At 41.3% G+C, this 15,366-nt stretch overlaps 1 non-coding gene across 1 annotated transcript; it reads right to left on the minus strand.

Annotated features, from left to right (window-relative positions):
- Nucleotides 1–5,395: 5,395 nt before the first annotated feature.
- LOC115068805 lies at nucleotides 5,396–5,528 on the minus strand. Its single transcript, XR_003848146.1, has one exon. It is a non-coding gene; the product is annotated as a small nucleolar RNA SNORA21 (small nucleolar RNA).
- Nucleotides 5,529–15,366: the final 9,838 nt, after the last annotated feature.

Below are 15,366 nucleotides of genomic sequence, written 5' to 3' on the forward strand. Positions count from 1 at the left end.
CTCTTCTTCTGGGTTTTGGGTTTCATTTGTTTTTGCCTTTCCAGTGTCTTGAGTTGCAGTGTTAAGTCATTTATTTGTGTCCTTTCTGATTTTTTAATGTAGGTGCTTAGAGCTATTAACTTCCCTCTAAGGACAGCTTTAAGCATGTCCCAGAGGTTTTGTTGTGTTGTATTGTCCTTTTCATTTAGTTACAGGAGTACTTTTATTTCTTTCCTAATTTCTCCTTTGACCCATTCATCATTCGAGAGTGTGTTGTTTAATCTCCATGTGTTCATGTGGTTACTGGGGTTTCTTCCAGTGTTGATTTTAAGCTTTATTGCATTGTGGTCTGATAGAATGCATGGAATTATGTCAATCTTTTTGTATTTGTTGAGGTTTGTTTCGTGCCCCAATATATGGTCAATTTTGGAGAAGCTTCTATGGGGTGCTGAATAGAAAGTTCATTCTTTGGTGCTTTGTTGGAATATTCAGTAGATGTCTGTTAGGTCCATTTGATATATGGTATTGTTTAATTCAGTTGTCTCTGTTAATTCTCTGGCCTGTTTACCTATCTAGTGGTGACAATGGTGTATTGAAGTCCCCTACTATTACTGAGTTGGGGTTAGTCTGTGTCTTATAGTCCTTTAGTGTTGTTTTTATGAATTTGGGTGCACCAGAATTTGGCGCATATATGTTAAGGATTGTAATATCTTCCTGGTTAACTATTCCTTTGATCAGAATGAAGTGATCATTATCTCCTTATCTCTTCTGATTAGTTTTACTTTGAAGTCTATTTTCTCAGATATTAGAATTGCAACCCCTGCTTGTTTCTCAGTGCCATTTGCTTGGAATATTCTTTTCCATCTTTTTACCTTAAGGTAGTGCCTGTCCTTGAAGGTGAGATGGGTTTCTTGCAGACAGCAAAGAGATGGATTTTGTCTCTTAATCCATTTTCTTAGCCTGTGTCTTTTGACTGGGGAGTTCCATTCTATTGATATTTAAGGTTATTATTGAAAGGTGTGTATTGGTTGCCATCATTTTGATTGCGGTTTGTGTTCTTGGTGTAATTTTATGTTTCCTAGATTATATCTTTAGTTTATTTTCTCTCGTTGCCCCTAGGGTATAGTTGTTTCTCTCTCTGCTCTCTGTATTGCTTCAAGTATTCTTTGAAGGGCTGGTTTTATGGACATGTATTCTTTCAGGCTATTTGTGCCATGGAAGATTTTTCTTTCCCCCTCAACTATAGTAGACACTTCTGCTGGGTATAGTATTCTGGGCTGGCATCTATTGTCATGTAGAACTGGAAATAGAAATACCTTGGTCCAGGCTCTTCTGGCTTTCATAGTTTGCATTGATCAGTCAATTGTAATTCTGATGGGGTTTCCTTTGTACGTGACTTGTGTTTTTTAACTGCTTTCACTATTCTCTTTGTTCTGTACATTTAGTGTTTTCACTATGATATGTCATAGGGAGTTTCTTTTCTGATCCTGTCTATTTGGTGTTCTATGTGCTTCCTGTATTTGTATGGGAATGCCTTTCCTTAATTTTGGGAAATTCTCTTCTACAGTCCTGTTTAAGATTTGGTCAACACTATTAAGCTGAAATTCTTCTCCTTCCTCTATTCCTATGATCCATAGATTTGGTCTTTTCATGGTGTCCCACATCTCTTGCATATTTTGTTCCTGTGTTTTTACATTTTTTCCATACTTTGCTTGAGTGGTCCAGTTCTTCAACTTTATCCTCCAGTGTTGATACTCTGTTTTCCATTTCATTTATTCTAGAGGTGAGGCTTTCCCCTGTTGTTTCAAGTTGGCTTACTGAGTTTTGCATGTCGTTCTTCATGTCTGCATGAGTTTTCTTCAATGTTTCTATCTCCGTTGTGAATTCATTGAGAAGTTTATCCCTATCTTCTTTTAGCTCTTTGATTTGTTTGTGTGTTCTTTAAATTCACTGAATTCCTTAATCATGTTTATGATTGTTCTTTTAAATTCAGTGTTCTGGGTTATCTAGGGGGTTCTCCTTGTCAAACTCTTCTACAGGATTGGTGGGGTTTGGTGGGGACATATTTTTTGGGGCTTTCCATTTTATAATTCTTTCATTGTGGTTTTGGCGTGTCAATTTCTTTTGTTGTTTATGATTCTGATATGAGAATTAAGTTGAAATATGCTTCTGTTTGTATTATCTGGGTGCCTAGATCCTTTCTTTATTGGTTATGTAAAGCTGATTGGTACAGGGTTCAGGTTCTCTCAGGTTTATTTTGGAGGGACTGATGGCTTCAGATCAGGGGTACCCACAGAAGCCCAATTCAGGTTCCAGTCAGGCACACTCAAGCTTCCTTCCCAGTGTGGAGGCTGGATCCAGGCTCTCTCAGGCAGTCCTGTGCATTGTCAAGCCTATGCCAGAGGGAGGCCAGAGGGGGGCCAGAACTCAGCACTCTCTGGTGGTCTCCTGAGATTCCCAGCCACTGCATGGATGGAGGTCTGAACCCACCCTCTCAGGCTGTCTGTTAGGACCTCAGCCTTAGCCTACCTATTCCAGATCTGCCCTGGGGCCTTGGGAGGGGCCTCACAAAATCCTAGGTAGGGAGATGGTGTGGCTCAATTAGGGGAAGCTCACCACCACCACGTGGAGGCAGGATCCAGGAGCTGTGGGATAGTCCCCTGGGTTCTCAGGCCCTCAGGTAGTTGGAGGCCAGAGGGAGGCCCAAACCCGGCATTCTCTGGTAGTCTGTTGAGCTCTGAGCTGCTACGCCAATGGAGGTCTGAACCCATCCTCTCAGGCTGTCTGTCTTGAGGATTTTTTTAGAAATCCATTTGGATATTTATCCCAAAAATTTCTTTAAGAGTTCAGAGTATACTTTGAATGATTTCTGTTGTTTTATAATTATTGAAGTCTGTAGAACACAAAGTTGTCTCGTTTTGGAAAATTTTCCATTGCACTGGAGAATGTTGCAGATGAGACCTTGTTATTTTTCATGACTTGTGGAATGGACCCAGCTGGTTGACACTGTTGTTGAAACTACCTCTCTCCTTACTGATTTCTGTTTTTTCTATCATTACTGAGAGAGGAATGCTGAAACCTCCAACAATAACCATGAGTATAATTCTCCCTTCAGGAGCTCCTTTGAGTAACAGAAAATGAGTCAAAAACAAAGCGTTCATTTAGGAATAGTGAGCAGTTGCAATCTGGGATATGTGTACTGCTGTGAACTACAGAGCAATCCAGGGGTTTGCTGTAAGGGGAAACCTTTAAAGGAAAGGAGGAGTCCACATCAACTGTTTGGAAGTAAGCATCTTTGGCTATAGGAGCTGACTACAGAGATTAATTTCTCATAGGTAATCTGGCTGTTACTAGGGAGATTTCTTCTAAACAAATGGCTTATCTGAATTGTTTGCAGTTTGTGAATCCTTGTAGTGGTCCTGTCATAGAAAAAGGTGTATAAGGACACTTCCTTCATGGCTTCCTGACTCCATTTTGTTTGGGTTTGAAATAAAGTGATTCTTTGTTAGCACTGACATCTTCCACAGGTGCACTGGCTTCTGTGGCATTTATTTTGAGCCTAGAGTTTAGGAACATATACATCTCATTAACACACTCAGTATTCCACCTATCTTTTTAGCATGACTTAAGGTGAACCTGCCTTCCTAGGGGTGTTCCTACGACCAAGTGATTGAGCTACAAAAACTGGAAAATTGGGTCTTCATTCAGGCCAGAGATTTTATTCTCTTGACCAGATTTCTCTTAAGGGGCTGTCTGCTACTATAACAAAATCATCTTCTCCAAGGCTTAGTGGAATGGGAAGGAGGAAGACACTCAGTGTCCTGCTTTGTCCTTCATATGAGTACACACAGGTATGAGTACCTGCACACTCATGTGTATGCACCACTCATACACATACACACACACACACACACACACGAGAGAGAGAGAGAGAGAGAGAGAGAGAGAGAGAGAGAGAATCATCTTCAGAGACACAAGATAGACATTTCCATTCCAAGAGGGAAAAATAATGCAAAAGGAAAGGGCCTTAAGTAAGACCGAAAACCTAGACAGACACCATGGCGTAAAACTCCAGAATAACCTTCCTTCCATGTGTTTCTTCCTAGACATACTGAGAGTTGTTGTTAAAGCACTGGGCAGCCTCACCCCGTAGCTGTACTGGATTCAGCTCACACATCAGCTCCCTTGAGTTGGAGTTTAACACTGGTGTCTGTGGTTTTCCGGGTGAGTGCTACCTGCTGCCAGTGGCTCTGGATTCTGAGGTTCTGAGCACAGAAGCCCCACTCCCACAGCTCTGTTGGGCATTGGCCTTGTGGTGACTCTTCTTGGTGATAGGTTTGTACCTGGTACCTCAGGCTTTTTGTAGGAACCTTTGTAATCTGGGTGGATGCGCCACACCCACACTCCTCTTTCATTCTGTATGCCTGCAGAATTAGCATCATGTGACACTGCTGTGGTTCATTGCTTTGGCCACACCTAGGGATGCCTGAGTCTCAGGCTGGAAGAGCCAATGAATGCCACACGGGGATGTGGGGAACAGAATCCCAAGAAGGGCATCAGTCCATGGAAGGCACCCCAAGCCAGTCCTTCTTCAGTTCTGGGACTGTGGTGGCAAAGATCTCAAAGCCCTCCCCAATGCTTTTGGGGCCTTCTTCCCATTGTCCTGCCAAGTAACACTTGGTTCTTTTCTCTTTGTGCTGATTTGTTTAAGATTCTTGGCCGTACTTTTAGTATTCCTGCCAAACGTGCTTTGTCATATGTTTTTGGCGAGGCTGCAGATATTCCAAATTTTTATACTCTGCTTCTCTTTTAATTATAAATTCTGCCTCCAAGTCATCGTTTTCCATTCTCATGTCAGCAGAAGCAGAAGCAGCCATGCAGCAATATGAATGCTTTGCTGTTTGGCAATTTCTTCCACCAGAAATCCTAGTTCATCATTTCTATGGTTCACCATCCACAAAGCCCTGCGACATGGACTCAAAGCTGCCATGCTCTTCACAACTGTGGAACACAGATAGCCATGACTCCAGCTCCCAGTGGGGTGGTCATCACTTCTATCTGAGATCTCATCATATAGGCCTCCACTATCCATATTTCTGTCAGCATTCTGGTCATGATCACTGAAGTAATCTCTAAGAAGTTCGAGACTTTCTGTAGACTTCTTGATTTCTTTTTTTCTTTTAAATATTATTATTATTATTGTGTGTGTGCATATGTATGACATGTGAAAAACTTAATGGAGTTGGTTCTCTCTTTCCAACTTGAGTCTATGGATTGAAGTCTAATTCAGGTTGTCAGGCTTGCATGGCCAACACTTTACCTACAGAGCCATCTTACTAGTCCAAGTCTTCTTGTTTTCTAACCCCTCTCCAGAATCATTCTTTATTTATTTATTTGAGGGGGACCTTTTTTTTTTCTTCAGAATAAGACAGATTGAGTAAAACAATACAAGTTGCTACTTCCCCCAAAAGTGGTGTTTTTACTCTGCCCCTTCTTGAAAGCTCAATGGGTCACCAGCAAAAGGTCTGTTGAGTGCTTTTAAAATGGGGATTTGGGGTCTTTTTGAGACAGGGTCTCCCTGTAGCCCCAGTTGACCTGAAACTTGCAGTGATCTGCCTGCCTCTGCCTCCCAAGTGCTGGGATTAAAGGCATGTGCCACCATACCCAGCTCAGAATCTCTTAACACTGTAGGACTGGTTCTTTCTTGCCTGTGCCTCCAACTCCTCTAACTTTTGCCCATTATTCATTTCCTAGTCACTTCTAAATTTCCATGTATTTTTGCAGCAAAAGTCTCATTCTCAGTTCCAGTTTCCTACCCTACTACATTCTTTGTGGCTATACCAAAATACCTAAGACACAGTAATTTATAGCCAACAGAGGCTTATTTGGGTTGGTGATTCTAGGGCAGAGAAGCCTCAGGGCACAGCACTGATGAGGTCCTTGTACCATCCCAGCTCAGAGAAGATAGCAAAGGGGCAAGCAGGTCATTGTACAAGGGAGGAAAGGGGGTCCTACCCCCATTATCACTAGTCCATTCTCTGGTGACAAGCATGTGTCCATTTATCAGGGTGCTGCCTGTATGACCCAAACATCTCTCACAATGTTTTGTGCATCTTCTACCACTTAGCCCTGCCACCCTGAAGAATGGAGTCTCCAACACCTGAACTCAGGGAGAGTACTCAACATTTGCTTTCCCCATCAGCCCTTCTTTTAGCTGCTTCAACTCTTCACATTTGTACTGGTCACTAATGTAGTTGGGTTAAAATGCACTTGCTCTCTGTTTCTCTGCCTCTCCTTTTCTACATAAAACTGAGCACCTTTTTGTTATTTCATCTATTCTATAACTGTTTTACCCCTAAAATTGTAGTGAGTTTCCAACATACATTTTACAGTCATCCAAATCTACTTTCAGATGTTTTACCACTTTATGAGTAATTTATTGGAGTCTCTAGAAGTTTGTTCCAATTGCCCCACTTACTTGTGCTGTTATATAATTTTGCTTCTCTGTGAATTATAAATATATTAGGGCTATTTTTTTTTAAATATTTATCTTTTAAAGCAAGTGAAAAATTAGTTCTTTCATCATTTTATCACTTTTTTTTTCTATTTCAAGTCCTCTGTATAGATGGAAATTTTGAATATGTCATCTTTCTGCCTTAAGAGCTCCCTTTGACATTTTTTGTAAACTAAATCTGGTGATGTTGGATGAGTCTTTCTTGTCCATTTAAAAGGGCATATTCACTTAACACAGCATTCATCTTGGACAGTTTCGTCTGTTTTGTTTTGTTTTTAACTCTTTTCACATCCTATTCTGTTGTCTTCTTCCATGGTTTGTGACAAGACATTGGCTCTGGTTTCATCCTGCTTCCTGTTGCTAACATGTCTTCTTGCCTCTGGCTGCTTATACGATTTCCTCTTTGTCTTTGATTTTTCAATAGTTTGAATATGGTATACCCAGTTTTAGTTCTTGTGGGTTTTTGTTTTGTTTCATTTACTTTGTTTTGTGTTAATCTCCAAGTTTAATGGTTCTATTTGGTGCCTGACAGTAATTTTTGGAAAATTCTCAGTCATTATTTTTTCAATTATTTGTTTTACCCATTTTCCTCTTCTTGATGGATTCTAATTTGATAGTGTCCCACAGCTCTTTGATATCTGTTCTAACAACCTCCTCAAGTTCCCCTTTTGTCTTCAGACTTCAGTCTAGGTAAGTCCTACTGACCTATCTTCAAGTTTACTGATTCTTTCGTCTGAGTAATGTGAGGTATATTCTTGAGTCTTTGAAAGCCAATCTTTATTTAACTTGGAAATATTCTTGCATTTCCATTTATTTTTATATGTTCCATGTCTCTTCTAAAATTACCAATCTGTCTTGTACATTGTCTACCTTTTTCATTAAGCCTCTGGTGGTGTTTATCACGAGTTCAAAATTCTGTCAGATAGTCCCAACACTGGTATCAGATCTGAATCTGGTTCTAACAATTACTTTACTTCTTTGCACTGTGTGAAAAGTCAGCCTATATCCTTAATGAATAAAATATTGTTAAAATTTTCATTTACTTCAGGTTCCTGATCCTGTCCTTATTTAAAATTTTGACATTTTATTCATCATGAATTTTTGTTAATTTAATTTTTTTAGCTTTGGTTGTTAGTCTTTTAAAAAATATTTTATTTAGTATTTTTATTTCATGTTTATGAGTGTACTGTCAACATGTGTATAAGTGCACCCATGTCATGCAATGCCCATGGAGGTCAGAAGAGGGTGTCGGATCCGCTAGAACTGGAGTTAGGGACAGCTGTTATCTGCCATGTGGGTGCTGGGAATTGAACCCAGGTCCTCTGTAAGAGCAATCAGTGCTCTTAACTGCCGAGACATCTCTCCAACCCTTAATTTTTAAACTATTTCATTGAACATCATTTTTCTATATCACTGGGCTTCTCTTAAATTTTGTGCTTGAGGTTGGTAAGTGTCTCTCTTGCTCTCTACATCTTAAAGCTAAAAATTGAAATTTTAACAAATTAGGGACTGGAGAGATGGCTCACCGGTTAAGAGCATGTACTGCTCTTGCAGAAGACCTGAGTTTGGTTCACAGCACCCACATTTTGTGGCTTACAACCTTCTTTAACTCCAGCTCCAGGAAATCTGACACCTTTTTCTGGCCTCTATGGGAACTTACACTCACATGCATGCACACAGACATATATGGAATTTTTAAGTAATAAAACAAAAAAATTAATATTTTAAAATAAAATTTACATTTTTTTTATTTTATGTGTATGAGTGTATTGCCTGCATATGTGTAAGTGCAGCTGTGTCGTGCAGTGCCCAAGGAAGTCAGAAGAGAGTGCCGAATTCCCCTAGAACTGGAGTTAAAGATGATTGTTAGTTGCCATGTGGGTGCTGGGAATTGAACCCAGGTCCTCTGCATGAGCCAGTGCTCTTAACTGCTCAACCATACCTCCTGCCCCTTAAAGAAATTTTAGTAAATTATATTTAAACACATGAATATAAATTTGGGATAATATTTGGGAAATTTGGGCACGAATATCAATTTGGAAAATTTGGGCATAAAAACATTCTACAATTTTCTTTCAGATGAAAATCAGTAAAGCCCATAACTTTGAGTCAGATTTGGGGAAACCTCTGTGTGGCAGAGTTTTTTTTTTCATCTTCTGCAACAGAAACTTTATACCAGTTAAAAAACAATTTCCCATTTTCCCCTTCCCCAAACCCCTGGTAATGTCAATTTCATCGTCTGCCTTCATGTGGTGGATTGCTGTAGATGCTTCATGTAAATGGAATCATGAAGTAGTGGTCCTCCATGGCTAACTTGTTTCACTTAATATCCTGTTCTTTTTTAATAAATATTTTATTTATTTATTATTATTATTATTTTTAACAGAACATAGAGTAGGGGTTTATTTACAGAACAGTGGGTGCCCCACATTTATGGGTGCACTGTAAAGTCCACATTCAAACACAGATCCTGTATGGGATGGGAGAGGTGCCTTTTGATGTTCTCAGCTTATATATCCTTTGCCCCTCCCTCCTCAACTCCTTGATGAGCATGGGAAGGAGGTGTAACTATAGCTTGCCAGCAGAGTGGTCAGAGGACATTTCCTGTTAACACTCCACCCCTTCCTCTGGCTCTTACATTCTTTCCGCCAACCTCTTCACAAAAGTCCCTGAGCCTTTGAGGGGGTGGTAGGTATGGGTGATCTTCCCCACATTGTGGCAAGGCACTGAACTTTCGGGTTTCTGCATCATCTGTTTTCCATAGGCTGCTGGCCAATTTCAGTGGGATTCCATCTACTACAAAAACACACAAGAGCAAGAAGCAAGAACATCTAAACAGTGACTGCTATAATAACTTAACCTATGGGTGTAGACACAAATCCTTGGTTGGTACTTTAGCAGGTACCTCATTTCCATCTTAACAAAGCAACTGGAGTGACTTCCCACTGGGGCCTATATTCTCCCCTGTGCAACATTCTTTACACAGAGAGTTTATGTGAGACTGTGCAATATAGTAAAGGGCCTCTCTAAATCCCCATGTGAAGATTCAGCTAGGAGCAGCTTACATTTTTTAAAGATTATGCATTAGCTGTCATTTGAATGCAGTCAAAAAGGCCCGTTTTCCATAGTAAAGAGTGCCAGGCACTGGCAGGTCTGCCCATTGGGGAACCTACATATTCATTCTCACCAAGAACCACCTGATAGTGTCCAGCCCTTGAAAGGCTCTAGTTTTGAAGGAAGTACTCAGATAACACCTCCCAAGATACTGCCAGAGGGAGAAGGCAGGACAGAGAGCTGACACCAAGGATAGCCCTTGCTGTCCCTTCACTCTGACAGTGTGATGTGGGCTAGCCCTCTCTGCATGGTGGTCATCATGCTGACGCCTGCAAGGACCTGTGTGACTGTGTTCCCCCACAGCTCAGGAGATCGTGCTTTGAACATGTGTAGCTGTTTTCTTTGTCTACATTGCTTTAGCACTGTCAGTCTCACTGTGATCACCTCCCATTAACTTTGCACTAGGAAAGGCTCAAAGACACAGAAGTTTGTTTTTTTTGTTTTTTGTTTTGTTTTGTTTTTTTTTAAAGCTTCTATACACCAACACTTGTGAGAAAGCTGCAAAGAAAAACTGAAACACTTCCTTAGAGTCTTAGGAAGCTAATCCTATGGCACAGGCTGAAAGTCTGTGCTTTGATCTGGTCTTCACCAACCACTGCAGTTCCAGGCACAACTCTGAGGGCTACAAAACAACTCTCCCTACCTTCTAGCCACAGTCAAGTAGCAAGGCTCTCAGTCTAAAACGAGGGTGGGGGAGTGGGGCAGCCACATGATCAGGAGATTTTAGGGAGTGCAGTTAATATTGCCTGTGTCCTTAAGTGCTGTTCTCCATTGTTAAAAGCTTGAAGGACACACTACGGAAACTGATAAGCGCTTAGCTTGCCCCAGGATTGACCTTTGGTGACTGAATCCAGCTGAAGAGAGATGCTGGTAGTATAGATCACAGGCACAGAGCTTAGGTTTTGCTTTGGATTTAGGTAACTATCGTTAATCTATGTTTTCTTCATAGGTAATAAATCAGAATACATTTTCAGAAATGTAAACTTAAATTGCACCAAGAAGTGCATGCTATACATCCTAGGCAAAAATTCAGCAGAGCCCACGGGATTTATTAAGCGCTTTTTCTACCAAATATCATGGCTACCAAACATTATTTACCTCAGTGCCCTCTCTCAACTTTTTTTTTTTTTTTTTTTTTTTTTTTGGTCGTTTTGAGACAGGGTCTCCCTGTAGCTCCAGCTGTCCTGGAACTCACTAAGTAGACCAGGCTGGCCTTGAACTCACAGAGATTCACCTGCCTCTGCCTCCTGAGTGCTGGGATTAAAGGCGCGTGCTGCCATACCCAGCAGTCTCAAGTTTTTTTTCACATTAATGCTGTAAGAGTGAAACCACTGAGGACAAGTCAGCCTTCGGGTTGCAACAGCAAGAGGTTTATTTAGTACACAGGTACCTGTGGGCACAAAGTCTCCTCGGGGGACTTGCGTACCTCAGGCCGGGTTTTTGGAACTTTTATAGAGCAGAAGCGGGATACAGAAGCAGAAGCGCGGTTATTGGCTAATTCAAATTATTACAAAATGCTATGGGGAAAGCGGGTACAAGGTATGGGGGGGGACGGCCAGATGTCTCAACCATAAAACTTGCTTATCAGTAAGCCAGATGTCCCAACCATAAAAGTTGCTTATCAGTAAGCCAGATGTCCCAACCATAAAACTTGCTTATCAGTAAGTTAGAATTCTTGACCGGTACGCGACCTTCCTGATGGACTCCATGGCGCCTGACTTTTGTTTTTCAATGCTACATTGTCCAGCAAACCAAAGTAAACTACAGTGTTTTTTTAAAATTATTACGTGTGTGTGTGTGTGTGTGTGTGTGTGTGTGTGTGTGTACAACTTGTGGGAGTTAGTTCTCTGCTTCTACCATGCATATCCTAGGAATAAAACTCTGGTCATCAGACCTGGCAGCAAGCACCTTTACTGACTGAGCCATCTCACCAGCCCTATAGAAGACACTTTCCACTAGCCTACTGACAGCTTAAAGAACTGGAAAGAGCTGAAAACAGCCCAGTAATAGAGCAGTTGCCCAGCATGTGCGAGGTCCAAGGTCCAAGGTTCAGTCCCAGCATTACAGTAAACAAACAAACAAAAAACAAAACAACAAAAAAACACCCAGAAACATTTATGGGGCTGGAGAGATGGCTTAGCAGTTAAGAGCTCTGGCTACTCTCATTCTCCTCCAGGGCTATGGTAGCATATGCCTTTAATCCCAGCACTCAGGTGACAGAGGCATGTGGATCTCTGTGAGACTGAGGCCAGCCTGGTCTACATAGCAAGCACCTGACCAGCTGGTGAAAAGGAAGGAAGGGAGGGAGGGAGAGAGAGGAAGGGAGGAAGGAGGAGGAGGGAGGGAAGGAGGGAGGAAATGAAAGGAAAAGCAAAAGGCAAAAGGCAGGGCAGGACAGGGCAGGGCAAGGCAAAGCAGTACTGGCTGCTCTTGTAGAGGACCTGGGTTAGGTTTCCAGCAACCACATGGTGGCTAGCAACCATCTCTAACTCTAGTTCCAGGGAATATGATGAACATGGTGCACTTACATACATGCAGACCTGAGGATCTGACCCAGAATCAAGTATGTGCCACACAAGTTGCTGAATCTTGATCACGCCCTATTACAGAGTCACATGCTCTGTGAACTTGACTAGATCCTGGAAGTAAAATATCTCTCTTTGGGGCAGCTGCTTTGGGGTACTCACCTAATACCTGATTTGAGAACTTCAGGTCACACAAGCACTAAAAAAATTGTGCAACCCTATCACATAATCCAGACTAAAAATCTACTTTCTATGTATAGAAGCACAATTTACATATTTGTTCAAAGTAAAGGATTTCTTTCTAACTATGGGATCTGGGCCCACATGTCAAACGTTTAGCCTCTTGTTTGGCACTGTTTGGAGGTAGTGTCACCTAGCAGGACTTAGGACACTTGGGGCTATGCTGTCAAGGGTGCAACAGGACCCCAACCTCTTCCCTTCCCCCCTTTTTAAGTCCACTCTGAAGTGAATGGTTTGCCACATGCTGCCTCACCTCGGGCCCAGAAGACTACACATCCCAAAATATAAGCTACAATAAACCTTCTATTTTTATAGGCTGATTATCTCAGGGCTATTTTTTTACAGGAATAGAAAGGTGACTAACAGTTCATTGAGGATGAATCAACAATATACCTCTCTACTTTTGTCTGTCTGCTTCTCTGTCTCTCCTCCCCCTAACCACACAGAGGATGATCAAGCCTTCCTTTGACATGCTCTTTTTTAAATCTGCATAGTCTGAGTGGATCTTAAGGTAGGGAAAGGCTCTCGCAGCAGATTCCAAAGGGTGGCTGTTTCTGCAACAGCTTATGGTATTATATTGAGCCTGTGATGAGGCCTTAAGGTTTGAGCAAAAGGCTCTGGCAATTGCTTTTTTTTTACACCCTGGACCTGGTTCTTGCTTATCTTTTGAAACATTGCTCCTGGCTCTTTAGCAGGCACTGGGGATTTTGAACATGAGGCATGAGATGACCGTATGGCCCAAACCAGCCACCACAGATGCTCTCTGCTCTTCGATCTGTAAGGGTGAGCAGGACAAGATGCATTGTTGGGTGAAATTGCTGTTCATGAGACTGGAGCCTGCACCACCTAGTGGGTGTTTTAGAACATTCTGTATGACCAGCTACCTGCAGCAGGGAGCATTAAAATTCAACTTTCAATTACAGATGCTTTCACATGATATATTGACAGCGACAAATGCAAAAAATGGTCTATAGGGTGGGAATATCCTCCCAGTACTCAGAATGTTGATTCATAAGTAATGCAGTTTGTCCTAGTTTCATTTCTGTTACTGTGATAAATTACCTGAGCACAAAATAACAGAAGGAAGAAAGGGTTTATTTCAGCTTAAAGTTCCAAGTTACAGTCCATCAATGCAAAGAAGTCACAGTGCAGGAGCTTAAAGCATCTACGTACATCCACAGTCAAGAACAGACAGAAGGGGCTGGAGAGATGGCTCAGCAGTTAAGAGCACTGGCTGCTCTTGCAGAGGACCTGGGTTAAATTTTCAGGATCCACATGGCAGCTAACAACTGTCCATAACTCCAGTTCTAGGGGATCTGATGCCTTCTTCTGACCTCCACAGGCATTGCATGACATGGGTGCACTTACACACATGCAGGCAATACACTCATCCACATAAAATAAAAAATTTTTAAAATAGCCTAGAGAAATGCGTGCTTAGTACTACACTAGCTTTCTTCATTCTTACAAAGTCCAGAGACCACATCAAGGAATGGTGCTATCCACTTTCAGACTGGGTGTTCCCACATCAATTAAGGCAATAAAGACAGATGTGCCCACAGGCCAACCTGATCTAGAAAATCTCTCATTGAATCTTTCCAGGTGACTCTAGGTTGTGTCAAGTTGACAGTTTAAAACCATCACACTGACCATTTGTTGGAAACTGAAAATGACCTATAGACCATAGTCTTCAATGATTCCAGCAGGAATTTCATCCCTGTGTAAAGATTATCAAACAGTTAAAATTCTTAACAGTGATCTGTGGGAAGTCTATGAAGGCCCTGGCAGCCACACAGCCACTGTCCATCTAGGTACACAGTCTGAGGGGCTCCTAGCAAGAACTGTGGGTTTCACCTGTTACCTGTATAGCTATAAACATCTATTCCTGTAGAGTTGGGGTGAAATTATGGAATTTTTCTTCTAAGTTAAATTCAACAAACATTTACTAAGCAGATTTTAGACCTGACCAAGCCACTATATTGGGGCTGAGATATCACCCAAACTCTCTTAAATGGTAGCAGCAAAAGCCAAGAAGTGCTCCCAACAGTGACTCATATTAAGGACCAGCTCCTATGCATCCTCACATTCCACTTGGGTAGGATTTCAAGTCCTGTCTAACTTCAGGAGCTAGAACATGGAGGATTATATAGAGGAAGTAGATTATTGGGGTCATGCCTTGAGGTTTTAGAGTCCAGCCCCACTTCCTGTTCTCTACATCCTGATGTGGATGTCATATGACAATTTCCTGCTCCTGGCATCATGCCTCACACACCTGCTGCCTTGTCTTCCCCTCTATGATTGTCTCTATCCCTCTGGAACTATGAGGAAAAAAATCCACTTTTTCCCTTAAGTTGTTTTTGTCAGTTTTTTTTTTTTTAATCACAACAACAGAAAAGGCACTATATTCTGCTAAGGCAAACTTTCAATATCAAGTAACTACATGAGAATCTTTAAGTATAGGCATAATTTAACATTATGAATTTCGAGGTTTATAAGTGAATTGGGATATTATTTTAAACAACACAATCTTTTGTGTAAGCTAAAAATATCAAACATACTCTTCCTTATTGTGTTCTAATTTAAAGGATCAACAGTCAATAGCATCTATTTTTGGTTTATATTTAGCTCAGTATGGAGTCTTGATGCAAAATGGATACTCTAAGTTCAAGGAGATGGCTCAGCAGATAACAGTGCTTATCACCAAAACTGGCAATCTGAGTTCAGATCCTGGGACCCAAGTGGTAGAAGGAATAAGCTGATTCCTGCAAGCTGACCACTGACCTCCACATTCATGCTATAGCATTGTGCAAACACACACACACACATACACACTAAATAAATGTAATAAGTTATTTTAAAAGACATTTTTTGTAAGGCACAGGCTTCTTTCTAATCTTAATTATGCTAATGCATGTAGCTGACTGCACTGACTTGTTAACAATTAGGATTGCTCTTGAATTTGGTTGTCAATTATCTTCATTATTTTAGTTTGAG

The sequence above is a fragment of the Nannospalax galili genome, unplaced genomic scaffold (genome assembly GCF_000622305.1).
Source record: "Nannospalax galili isolate Female #2095 unplaced genomic scaffold, S.galili_v1.0 scaffold128, whole genome shotgun sequence".
Lineage (NCBI taxonomy): Eukaryota > Metazoa > Chordata > Mammalia > Rodentia > Spalacidae > Nannospalax > Nannospalax galili.